The sequence below is a fragment of the Vulpes vulpes genome, chromosome 7 (genome assembly GCF_048418805.1).
Source record: "Vulpes vulpes isolate BD-2025 chromosome 7, VulVul3, whole genome shotgun sequence".
NCBI classification, from domain to species: Eukaryota; Metazoa; Chordata; class Mammalia; order Carnivora; family Canidae; genus Vulpes; species Vulpes vulpes.
The window spans coordinates 3,983,543-3,996,732 of NC_132786.1; the positions used below are offsets into that span (position 1 = coordinate 3,983,543).

The 13,190-nt window shown below is 40.6% G+C and overlaps 1 protein-coding gene across 1 annotated transcript in view; it reads right to left on the reverse strand.

Annotated features, from left to right (window-relative positions):
* The window catches only part of CNTNAP2 (contactin associated protein 2), a 1,945,511-nt gene that overhangs the window by 1,538,251 nt on the left and 394,070 nt on the right, over positions 1-13,190 (reverse strand). The window lies entirely within an intron of this gene.

Sequence of the window (13,190 nt, forward strand, 5' to 3'; positions counted from 1 at the left end):
GACTATCAGATAAGGCTCTACAAGTAGATTGAAGTCACACTTTAAAAGGTGCTGGATGTTACTCAGCCATAAACAAAGATGAGATTGTGCCATTTGACATAACGTGGCTGGGACCCAAAGGATATTATGTTAAATGAAATAAGTCAGACAGGGAAAGATAAATACCAGATGAATCCATTCATAGGTGGAATCTAAACAAAATAAAACAAACGAATTAACAACAGAAAAGCAGAATCAGAACTACAAATACAGAGAACAAACCGATGATCACCAGAGGGGAGGTCTTGGGGTATAGGGCAAAACGGATGCAAGGGAGAGAGAGACACAGTCTCCAGTTATGGGATGAACAAGTCACTGGAATAAACAGCACAGAGTAAGGAATATAGTCAATGATATGGAATGTGATGGGACTGATGGTCGCTACACTTCTAGTGAACAGAGCATATCCCTGTCAAATCACTAAGTTGTACACCTGAAACTAATGCAACATTGTGTGGCAACCATACTCAAAAAAAAAAAAAAAAGGTGGGGGGTGCCCAAGTGTATCAGCTGGTTAATCATCCGACTCTAGATTTCAGCTCAGGTCATGTACTCAGGGTGGTGAGATCATGCCCTGGGTCGGGCTGCATGCTCAGCGTGGAGCCTGCTTGGGATTGTCTCGCTCTCTCCCTCTGCCATTCTCCTCACTCATACTGGTTTCTCTCTCTCTCTCTCTAAAGAAATAAATAAATTTTTAAAGGTGTTGAATACCATCATTTTAAAAGCATAGTAATAGGGGTACTTGGGTAGCTCAGTGGTTCAGCATCTGCCTTTGCCTCAGGTTATGATCCTGGGGTCAAGTCCCTCATTGGGCCCCCTGCAGGGAGCCTGCTTCTCCCTCTGCCGGTCTTCACCTCTTTCTCTGAGCCACTCATGAATAAAAAAAAAAAAAAAAAAAAAAAAAAGAGAGAAAAAAATAAAAGCACAATAATAGAGTTTTGACCAAAGAACAGAGTCAGATTTCTCCTTTCCGATGAAAAGCTTACATTTAAATGCTTTTTCTTCTCAATTTAACCCCCCCACCCTGACTCTGCAGTCCATGCCTAACAAGGAAGCCCAGAAACCTGAAGGGCTTCTTCAATACTACCCAGATATGCAAAGCAGCTGACTTCCCAACTGCAATCTGGCTACTAATGGCCTGGCCTCATTTAGGGCTGTCCCTAAGGATACATGTTTTAAATTCATTGATTAGAGCAGCCCGGGTGGCTCACAGGTTTAGTGCTGCCTTCAGCCCAGGGTGTGATCCTGGAGACCTGGGATCAAGTCCCACGTTGGGCTCCCTGCATGGAGCCTGCTTCTCCCTCTGCCTGTGCCTCTGTCTCTCATATATAAATAAATAAAATCTTTTAAAAATAAATAAATTCATTGACTATAGATCAATGTTAGCAAGATATAACCATATGCTATTAAGTTTGCCAATATCGTTTCTGAAAACTTGGCTATTCTGAAGTGTTGTAAGAATCATCAAAATCCGTCCAATCACCTGAGAAGTTGTACGAAAGCACCAAGAAGGCACAAGCTCTCAGGGAGAAAGATTCTGAGGGCGCCCAGAGTCAGAGACCAGAACAGCCAAGCCCATGTGCACGGGGCTAACAAGCAAGGCAAATATGCCCCTGCAAATGAGGGAAGACGACGAAACTGGAGGTGTGATCTGCAGGAGGCAGCAGTCCTGGCCTGGGCTGGTAAAGGTATCTTTGTTCTAAATGGCAGACCTTGCCTCCTTCTCACACACATTACCTGGGGTGGGGGGCGGGGGGGTTGTCTCTTGAGCTTGAGGTTGAAATCTCTCATTGGTCCCTGTCCCCAATCAACTTTCTGCACCAGAGTATAGGAATTTGGAGAGTTTTTTTCTCCCCCCCTCCCCCCCCCCCCCATGTACTATCTGTTATCTCCAGAACGGCTGAGTTCTTGAGAACTGGAGCAACACATGGCTGGTGCATATGGTGCATATGGTACAGGGACCAGGGCACACACCCCCGCAAACACAGCAGTTTTTCTATCGACTCTGGCAGCCAGGAGGAAAGCAAACAGCCATGCAGTGCATGGCACCACCTGGTCCAAAGCCGGGAGTGCAAGCACTAACCAAATATCTGTGGGGAGCTTTTCCATGCCAGTTGGGTCCAGGTCTTCTGTGAACCTTTTGTTTTTCTGTTTTCCGGAGACTATTCTCTCATGGATATTCTCCCCCCTGGACACCCATCTCATCCCAGCAGCCACAGGGATCCCCGGCCCACAATGAACTTTCTCTGCAGGAACCTGGGAGGCCTCCAAGCCACAGAGATTTGCCATCCTGCTGAATAACATTGGCACCAGCTTCCTTTTCCCATCCAGATTGTACAATAGCCGGGTTGGAGTTGGCACAATTGACTGAAGCAGGCACCATGGGCTCAGACCTGGCCACTCTTGGTCATGGTAAATGTTAGAAGGAGATGAGAAGTGATTCTTTTTTTTTTTTTTTTTCCTTTTTGACTTAGACAAAAATGATGGATGGTGGTACCATGAATTAATACAGAGGAGAAGGAAGGATGGGGAAAGGGAGGAGACTCATCCGGAATTCACTTTGGGCAGATGAAGTCTCAGGGGGACTCAGAACATCTCTGAGCAAAGATTAGCATAAAAATTGCAGATTCAGGGCAGCCCGGGTGCGGTTTAGTGCCTGCCTTCAGCCCAGGGCCTGATCCTGGAGACCCAGGATCGAGTCCCACGTCGGGGTCCCTGCATGGAGCCTGCTTTTCCTTCTGCCTGTGTCTCTGCTTCTCTTTCTCTCTCTGTCTCTCTGTGTCTTTCATGAATGGATGAATAAAATCTTTTAAAAAAAAATGCAGGGACACCTGGGTAGCTCAGCGGTTGAGTTGTGATTCCCATCCTGGGATCGAGTCCCACATTGGGCTCCCTGTGAGGAGCCTGCTCCTCCCTCTGTCTGTGTCTCTGCCTCTCTCTCTCTGTATCTCTCATGAATAAATAAATAAAATCTTAAAAAAAATTAAAATAATGCAGATTCAGGACTTAAAAGACAGGGCTGGCCTTATGGAATTGGAGCATTTTACTTATTGATGATAGATGCTGCTGTGAGAGTAGTTGACGTCACCCACAAGGGCCAGCTGAAGAGTAAGAAAACAAACAAACAAACAAAAAAAACGAACGGCCTTGCCTAATGTAGGCCATAAATGTCACACTGCAAAAGAGGAGCCAGGGAAGGAGACCAGGCAATGTAGGCATAGATGTTGAAGAAAGATGGAAGCAGGGTTTCTTCTACCTAGAAAGTATATGTAAATGTAAAAAGCACGCTATTGCTTCTATATTCTACACACCGACTCTCATAGATGGCAAATAAGAGAGTTTGATGAAGATTTTACCAAAAAAAGTGCTAAAACACCACATCTATTTTTACAGTTAGATATTCTCGACCATTCTCTCAATTATTTTATATATCTTGATATCCAATGATCGAGTTTAAGCTACACATTCATAGTCTATTTTCACCCCTTAAAAGTCACAAAGAGGGCAGCCCCGGGTGGCTCAGCGGTTTAGCGCCTGCCTTTGGCCCAGGCTGTGATTCTGGAGACCCGGGATCGAGTCCCACGTCGGGCTCCCTGCATGGAGCCTGCTTCTCCCTCTGCCTGTGTCTCTGCCTCTCTGTGTGTCTCTCATGAATAAATCAATAAAATCTTTAAAAAAATTTTTAAAAAAAGTCACAAAGAGTGGCTCTGAAGAACCTACAGTTTTGTTTCTGTGGTCAAGGCCTCAAAGTATGGGAGTACCATCCTTGGGGGTAAGAGGACAGAATTTTTATTGTATTCGTTAATTAAACAAATGCTTCTCATGCCCTAGGCTCTCTGATAGGAACTGTGGTAAAATGAAAGGCAGACAGGCATAGTCATTACCCCTAATGGGGGCTAACAGACTAGTTGGGGAGGTTAATATTTGTCAAATAGTATCGCAAATATTACAAACGGTGTTTTACAAACAATAATAATGAGGCATTAGAGAAGTGTGAAGCAGGCATGCCTGAAAAATCACAAGCTCGACTCTGTAGGGCCTTCTAGAGACTGAAGGGAAAAAAAGGTCAATATAGCTAGAACACAGAGAGAAAAGACATGGAGGGAAATGGGGCCAGAGAGCTAGGTAGGTGTCAGATCGCATAAGCAGTGCTCTCCTTGCTTCCCGGCACACAGCTAAGGTACATCCCTCAGTCTCATTTGTGGGGAGACACAGCTATGAGACTGAGTTCTGGCCAAAGCTAGGTGCGCCAAAATGGCACGTTTCTTCTGGAATTGGCTCACACACACCCTTTCTCATGTGATGTTCCACTCTTGATCTTCCATCTGGATTCAAGTGAACCCAGAGAGAATTCTGGTTCCCTGTGTAGACCATGAACACACATTCAAATTTCATTTGAGTGAGAAATAAACATGCATTGCCTTGTTCCATTATATAACTTGGGACTTTTTTACTTTTATTTATTTATTTATTTATTTTTTATAGTAGCTGTTGTTGCCCTAACTAACATACCGGCTTTGTACGATGAGTGTACCTGCATCCACCAGCAACTGCATACCTACAAAAACAATGATTATATGGCTAGAAAAGAAAAGAGAAAAGAAAGGAAAACCATTCCAATAGCTTTGTAAAAAGGGAATGGGAGGGCTTGAGAGCATGTGAACTAAAGTAACAGAAAATAATGGAGGAAAGATTCTGTGGCAATGAAACAGAGATGCAGAGAAAGGAAGAAAGGCACTGATAACTGTGACCATGATGGGTAATCTCCTGCGTCACCTTGACTTACCCAGAGAGCTGGTAAGACCTCATTTCTGGGTGTGTCTGTGAGGGTGTTCTTGAGAGAGATTAGCATTCAGAATCAGTAGACTAAGTAAGGAAGACCCCTATCTCCAATGGGTGAGCATCACTTAATTTCCTGAGGGCCTGAAGAGCACAGAGGCAGAGGAAGAATGAGTTTGCTCCCCCTGTCTGAGCTACGACATCCATCTCCTTCTGCTTTCGGACATTGGCACTCCCAGCTCTGCAGTCTTTGGACTTGGGCTAGGACTTATACCTTTGGTTCCCTTTGTTCTCAGACTTTCTGGTTTCTATTGAAACTATATCACTGCCTTTTCTGCACCTCAGCTTGTAGATGACAGATTGTAGGTCTGTTTCTCAGTCTCCAAAATCACGTAAGCCAATCTCCAAATACATTTCTTTCTTTGTCACTATATATCCTATTGGTTGGGCTTCTCTGGAGACTAATACTGTGCCCTCTAAGAATTGTGGTGAAACGATATTTTATAATTAAACTATGAAGAGGTCAGTACTGTAGATCATTACAAATTCTTAAATCCAGTAACTAAACCATATGGCTTCATATCAATTTCTATTAAAAAAAATTATTGGTTGGTTAAAAATTATATAAAATATACATATCAATTACATATACACATGTACAGATGCATAGATGAACATACATGTACTTATGCATATAAATAAACACTTGTGGGAATTTTCTTTTGGTTAAAAACGTACTTAGGTGAATATGTCTTATAATGACATAAAAGGATCGTTTAAAATGCTTTTCTATTTCTACTCATGAAGATGTAGTTCTCGGTATCCAAAAATCAAGTAGTGTAATTTTTTAAAAAGTTTAAATAAAAAAAAAAATACAAGATAGATAAATAAATAAATAAATGAATGAATGAATAAATAAATAAATAAAAATAAAAAGTTCCAAATATATAAACTGTAGAATGAGTGCTGCACTCTTATAATTAGCTACTCCAAACTCATAAATTTCAGATATATGTGGTATTTCCATACATCTTTAAAGTTTTCAGAAAAATTCAGAAATATTTGAGTTCATCCTTAATCAAGCTGAAAGGCTGCCTATGGAAAAAAATCTGGAGGTAGAGACAGTGTGTAGTTTATATCTGGGTCCCCAGAGCACTCTCTATAGGACCTTGAACTAAGATTGGGCTTAATATAAAGCAATTGTTTTATAATATCATTAATAATTACATACATAGATATGGTGCATGCGGGTATATTTAATATGTATATATTATATTATATATAATTAGCATTCTCCAGAGAAAGTTAACTAATGTATGTAGAGATATGGAGAGAGACTATAGCTATAGATATGTGGATATACTCCGATATGGTTGTCTTTATTTTCAAATATGTGCTTTTTGTTTATTTTTTAAATATGTGCTTTTTAAATCGCAATACTAAAATGTTATTAGGGCAGTTAGCTTGCTCCAGACCCGACAGGTGATGATGCAGAGTTACTCAGGTACAGACAACCACATACAGTGTATAGTCCAACAAGGACTGTGCACTCAGCTTCTGGAGATCAGGGTGATGGTGTTCTCACTGAGTCCCCACGCCTTGCCTTTCACTGAACTAGCAGGATTGCATTAGGTTAATAAAAGATATTTTGTAGGAGGTCGTAAAAATGCCTCATAAAATGCTATGCTAGCAGAGAAAAGGAAATTAGATCATGGATAAAGCATGCATTTACGACACAAAATAGTGGTTTGGAAACCAGTGTTAAGTGCAGTTTGGTAACTCCGACTACCTGTGATGAAAGATTGAGAAGCTGATGGCAGTTCATACATGGAAGGATGTCTCTACCGACAATCAGATGAGCTAATTAACCGGGATGTAACCCTGCTGGAGCTTATCTAGCCTGACTGCTAATATGCATTATTATTTTGCCAGCAAGGGGGAGGACCTCTTTAAAAATAATTGTCAGGGTCATTTTTTGCTATGAGCAAAATCCTACTTTGACATGCAATAGAACTTTTTAAATTTATATTTAATTTTTAAAAATATTTTATTTATTTATTCATGAGAGACACAGACTGAGAGAGAGAGGCAGAGACGCAGGCAGAGGGAGAAGGAGGCTCCTGTGGGGAGCCTGATGCAGGACTCGATCCCATTTGATGTGCAATAGGGTGGGGTAGGGACAGGGGAGAGACTGAGCTGAGAGCAGACTTGGGAGGCGGATTGTCTCCCTTGCCTCTGGCTCAGCAGAACCTAAGCACTGTGCTATCCTGGAGGAGCTTTGGACCATCAGAGGGACAAGGGCATAGGGAAGAAGCGACCACAACCACGAGCAATAAAGTTGATCCCAGGGTTAAAAAAAAAAAAAGTGGGAGCCAAAGGCAGACGCTCAACCACTGAGCCACCCAGGTGCCCCTAGAATTTTTTTTAAAGCAACAAGAACGCCACAATCATTCTTAAATAGCTTCCTACTGGATACATCGGTACGACAGTTTTGCTTTGGTTTTTGTTTTGTTTTGTTTCTTGTAAACTCATTTGCTGCTCTTTATGTAGTCTTGCATTTTAAAGCCACATGGTGAAAATTAACTGTTTCTTCTAGTTTGCTTTTTTGCTTCCACCAGATTTGATGTCACCAAAGAAGTCACAGCAGAATGCTCCACACCAGCCACCCCTTTGTTGGCACCTGTATACACGTGTGTGCCTTTTATGTATACCACTTATCATGTTATGTGGAGACGAATCATCAGATATAAATATATTCTCCTAAACTGTCACTTCTTGGGGGCTAGAAGACTTATTTTTCTCATTTCTACTATGAAGACTGATTTATCACATCTTTAGAATTGGGGCATTACTTTGCTTAATAAATCAATGAAAATATTACGTTCACAACACAGAGTTCTGACTTGAAATGTGAATAAAGGTGAAATGTGAAATGTTGCCAGTATCTGGAGACTGTTCATACAATCAGACTAATTTCCTAAAACTGATGCCTTGAACAAAACATTAGGAAAGGAAGCACTGGACGTGCACCATGTCATGTGCACACCACACACACACACACACACACACACACACACACACAAATTCACCTTTCCTCTCTTTGCCAAAATATAGCATCAGGTCTTAGGAGACACTGTTTTCTACTGATACTCTGTGTGTTAGATTAGTGGGTGGGTGTGTAATTTGACAGGACACAATTTCCAAGCCTGTCTTTGACAACTTGTCGAGTTCATCCCTCATTCTCAACTCTGAATTCCTAAAAGAACTTGGCATCAGTAGGAGAATAACACATCAAAGGTGTATCCAAGGAATCAGTTTATCTTTTTAGATAAACACCTTATTTAACATTATGTGTTTTAAAGCATTTGCACAAATTCCTCAATTCATTGTAGTACCTCATTTATGATTCAAGCATCAAAACACCTGTTGGAGGGTAGGGAAAAGGTATTAAGATATGTATTGGGCCAGGAATCTCAAGACCACTGAACTATGTTTTTTAAGATTTTTTTAAATTTATTCATGAGCGACACAGACTGAGAGAGGCAGAGACACAGGCAGAGGGAGAAGCAGGTTCCATGCAGGGAGCCTGATGTAGGACTCGATCCTGGAGTCCAGGATCATGCCCTGGGCTGAAGGTAGGAGCTAAACCACTGAGCCACCCAGGGATCCCACCACTGAACTATTTTGATCCAGTATATGGATAAACATTGGCTCAGATGGGCCCTGTTCTCTGACTTCACTTTTTGTTGGGAAAGATTTGCAACCCAAAATGAGATAAATTAGAGTTCATATTTAGATGCTTAGTCAGCACCCCACCATCCTTTCCAAATCGAACTCTATTTTTTTTTTCAGGGTCTTCCTGTCTTTCATACCATCATTCCAGGGACTCTAACCAAAGCCCCAGCTCTAAGAGTGACCCTGATTGGACATAGGCTAATCCCCTAAACTTTGCAAAAATTTGTTTATGGACATTAGCCAATGTTAGACCATGGCTTTCCCCTAACTAGAGACTGCTTCAGAAATGAGCATGTGACTATGGAAAACAGCAGGAAGGATCCTCAACAAAAACAAAATACAACTACCAAATGATCCAGCGATTCACTTCTGGAAATTTTATTTAAAAATTTTATTTAGGGTATCCCTGGGTGGCTCAGCAGTTTGGCGCCTGGCTTTGGCCCAGGGTGCAATCTTGGAGTCCTGGGATCGAGTCCCATGCCGGGGTCCCTGCATGGAGCCTGCTTCTCCCTCCTCCTGTGTCTCTGCCTCTCTCTCTCTCTCTATGTCTATAATAAATAAATAAATAAATAAATAAATAAATAAATAAATAAATAAATTTTATTTAAATAAAACTATTTAAAATTTTAGTCTTCATTTTATTTAAAAATGAAGACACTAACTTGAAAAGATACCTGCACCCCTACGTTCATAGAAGCATTCTTTTCAATAACCAGAACATGGAGACAACTTAAGCGTCCATCAACAGATGAATGGATAAAGAAGTTGAGATACACACACACACACACACACACACACACACACACACACACACTAGATTACTCAGCCATAAGAAAAACAAGAAAATTCTAATCTTGCTATTTGCCTTTCTGGAGGGTGGATTGAACTTGAGGGCACTATACTAGGTGAAATAAGTCAGACAGAGAAAGACAAATTCTGTAAAATCTCACTGATGTGTAGAATCTAAAAAAGAAAAACAAAAAACCCCATAGAAAGAGCTATCAGATTTGTGGTTACCAGAGGTAGCAGGGGGATTGGATAAAGATGGTCAAAAGGTACAAACCTGCGCTCACAAGGTAAAGGAGTACGAAGCGTGTAACGCACAACATCATGATATTAGCTAATGCTGCTCCATCATATAGATGAAACTCAAGAGAGTAAATCATCACAAGGGGAAAAAAAATTCTTTTTTAGTTTTCTTTCTCTTTCTATCATACTTATGTGAGTCAACGGATGCTAACTAACCTAATTGTGGTGATCATTTCACAATATACTGTACATAGGTCAAACCGTTACACAATACACGTTAAACTTATACAGTGACGTGTGTCAATTATATCTCAATAACACGGGGGCGGAATGGGCATCTGATCTAAATCAGGTCATTCAGACCCACAGACAAGTCTGGGTGCAGGGACAGCTTCCAGCAAAAGTGCTTATGCTCTCTCTTCTGAATGACGTGCAGCCACCCACTATGAGAGGTATCTGAAGTCAAAGCAAGCGCACCAAAGAATGGACCAGGGCTGGAAAGGAAGCTGGAGTCCCCAGCTCCTCTTCCAAACCATGTGAGCAAATGTATTTCCTGTTTCAGCTGGACTATTTGGGTTTTCTGTTACTTATAGCTGAAGATCCTTTTCTGCTCCTTTTTACCACGTGTCGGGCACTCTACTAAACGTTGCCTAGCTTAACTTTACCACCACCCAATGACTTTGATTCTCTATACTTTACAGATAAGAAGACTGAAGCCCAGGGGTGGTACGGAACATGATCAGTGTAAGACCGAGGAGCCATAATTTTAAACAAGTGTATTTGCTTTTTTCCCCCCTCACTCCAAAGCCTAAGAGTCAAGCTGTTTCACTTCGAAAAAATAAGAAAATGAAGCCTAAAGAATTATTTCAGCCTTCCTATATTAGTACTTTCACGGCTTATTAATCATTCTGAAATGTTACATCTTACAAAAATGGCTGAGAAAAGTTAGGCAGCTAGGGCCAACCTTAAACTCGCTCATCAATACAGATTTCTAATCTACTTCCAAACACATATAAGGCACACACACTTGCCTACAAAGTCAACAGCATGCAAAAACGCATTCCCCCCCCCAAAAAAAGGGGCCTCGATGCCAAATCATTACTGTAAAACCAGCTCTCTTGTATCAGGAAAACGCTACACAATTGTACCTAAATATAGCTCATGATATGTTGAGGGTATTTTTCTAAATTTAATTTCAAAAGGTTATGTCATTCATAACAAAAAAGCATATATGAGTAAAGCATGCGGGCTGCACGCATTCAAAAAAAAGTAACGCTAAAGGAAATTAATGTTTATGTAAATTGCATTAGCCTTAAGAATGGAAAAATATGAATATAACAAAAACGAGGTGAATCTTGTCACCTCCATATGAGAACCCATTAAAAATATGTATTTTTTTCCCTGCTATTTCATAAACACACTCTTGTTCTGTTTTTAAAATAGCTCCAGTCATTTTTTTAAACAATGAAACCCAAACTTTCTGGCCCATCTCCCCTCGCATACAAGTCATCTGTGTCCATCCTTCTAACTTCAGATTCTCATCCTTAACTTCACTCACCCAACCCCCAGGCAGATTACATGTTCTCCCACTGGGCTCTAGAATGGCTTTAAGTACAGTGAAGTAATCTAATTGGTGGTTCCAGATAATATATGTCTTCCCTGCCTGACTTCTATTTCTTTTGTGAGATGTTTCTCCTTCTCTTCTGGGACCGGCGCTGTTCCCAGAGTTTCTTCCAGCTGCTGCTTCTTTTCTCTCTACGTTTTCAGACTGCTCTTTTGCTCTTTTGCCCATCTTTCAGGGCCAGTTCCTCAAAGCTATGTTCTTAATTTCCTTTAATTCTCATTTGACATGTTCCACCTGAGTGGTGATTCCTTCTACTCCCATGCTTCAATTATCACCTACATGCTGGCGCCTCTGAGGGCTCCCACGTGGGGAGCACATTTTTCCAGCAACAATCTACAGGATAACTAATGTCCCAGATATTCAAAGAGAGACCCAGATCTCATGTGTCACCTACTTATCTCTTAATGAGTATTCAATATATATCAAAAGGAGGATATTATAGAGCTATTTGGAAGGTTAAAAAAAAGCAAGAAAATCAACTCATTTTTTTCTTTTTAGATATAGTAAAAGTTCATTCTGCATTCTCAGACGCAATTATTTTATACTTGGTAAAATCTGTGAAGAAAAAAAAAAAGAAATACATTCAGAACAACCTGGTCTCTGCAATGCTGGGGGAAATGTTAGCTCCCATTACTTTCGTACATCTGTACTGTTCCTCATTCTGGATAAGGCATTCTAGAGCTGCCCATGTGAGAAACACCTCGCTCACAAATCAGCACCTGCAATTCCAAGTGTCTGCCCCTGTGACTTTCAAATCGAGGCTCATGTTATAAATCACTGTTTACTTTCTCTCCCAGTAGCATCTTAATATCTATTGCACGTCTCTTATGATCAGCAGTTACAGCATCTCCAGGATGATAACCTATGTCTTTGGGGTGTCTTCCAAGCCTGCTCACAGTGAATTTAAATGATGACATAACCTCTATTTTAAGTCAGGTCATTCCAAAGTATCCTCTCGAGAAAACTCATCCGGTTGTCTTTGTGTAACTCAGCAACAGAGAGAAACTTCCGTTTATTTATATGGCATGCAAAGGATAAAAAACGTTGTCAAAATATAACCTCAAGATCTCTGGGAAGTTGTAACTGATTTTGCTCTGGTGAAATCTTGCCTTGAAGACATGCAACGTTAGATCCCTCATGGAGTTAGAGTACCTCTGCATTCGAGATCCAGTGGAGGCTTGTTTACAGGGGATAGAAATCTTGTTTTCCCCTAGGGCCAGACCACTCTGTCATTAGTCACTGCTGCCATTGGCATCCTTGCATTCCTGTTACATATGCATACGAGCGTCCTACTAGACGGGGAACTCCTCAAAGTAGGAAACACTTTGTATTACCAACTCTTGCTCATCATCTATGTGCAAAAGGAAAGGAGGCACCAGAAAAAGACACAGCGAGCTTGAACAGAGCTACTATTATTTGACTATCTTAGAGCCTTACTTCCTCTGCCCTTTACTGTTCAACAGCAAAATAATAATTATATATATTTTTTAAAAAGCATAAATATCATGCTCACTCTGAGTCTGAGAAGAAACACTGTCTCAGATAAAAGAAAATAAAACCAGAAAATTCAAACACAACCATTTTCTCTACTAAAGGTCACCATCAATTTTGTATTACATCACATTAAACTTTGACCCTTGAAAATTGTTTTTTAAAAGCTACATTGGATTAATGCACGTGATTTTTTGTGACCTAAATTTTCTCCTCTCCTTCTCAACATGGGTCACTTTTGATATTTTATCAGCAGTTCCCACAAAATCAGATTTATATAATCTTGAAAAAGTTCATCTGTTGTCTATTATAACTCGTCATTGCCTTACTTTTGTCTTTTTCATAACATTGAAACATTACATATTATTGCAATATGACAAAAGAAAATATCTTAGGGGATGCCAATAATGCCAGTGCTATTACCCTGTAGAAAAAGGCATAAAAGTTGCTTTCATTTCTTGGACATAAGATCCTATAAAAAAAAAAAAGATTT